Genomic DNA, 830 nt, shown 5'->3' with positions numbered 1-830 from the left:
ATATATACAGGGGGAGGGGAGACTATATATATATATACAGGGGGAGGGGAGACTATATATATACAGGGGAGGGGAGACTATATATATACAGGGGGAGGGGAGACTATATATATATACAGGGGGAGGGAGACTATATATATACAGGGGGAGGGGAGACTATATATATATACAGGGGGTGGGGAGACTATATATATACAGGGGGAGGGGAGACTATATATATATACAGGGGGAGGGGAGACTATAATATATATACAGGGGGAGGGGAGACTATATATATACAGGGGGAGGGGAGACTATATATATATACAGGGGGAGGGGAGACTATATATATACAGGGGGTGGGGAGACTATATATATACAGGGGAGGGGAGACTATATATATATATACAGGGGGAGGGGAGACTATATAATATATATCAGGGGGAGGGGGACTATATATATACAGGGGGAGGGAGACTATATATATACCCAGGGGGAGGGGAGACTATATATATACAGGGGGTGGGGAGACTATATATATACAGGGGGAGGGGAGACTATATATATACACAGGGGGAGGGGAGACTATATATATACAGGGGGAGGGGAGACTATATATATACAGGGGGAGGGGAGACTATATATATATACAGGGGGAGGGGAGACTATATATATACAGGGGGAGGAGAGACTATATATATACAGGGGGAGGGGGGAGACTATATATATACAGGGGGAGGGGAGGGAGACTATATATATATATACAGGGGGGAGGGAGACTATATATATACAGGGGGTGGGGAGAGACTATATATATACAGGGGGTGGGGAGAGACTATATATATATATAC

The sequence above is a fragment of the Oncorhynchus kisutch genome, unplaced genomic scaffold, assembly GCF_002021735.2.
Source record: "Oncorhynchus kisutch isolate 150728-3 unplaced genomic scaffold, Okis_V2 scaffold2680, whole genome shotgun sequence".
NCBI classification, from domain to species: Eukaryota; Metazoa; Chordata; class Actinopteri; order Salmoniformes; family Salmonidae; genus Oncorhynchus; species Oncorhynchus kisutch.
Note: the sequence above shows the minus strand (reverse complement) of the source record.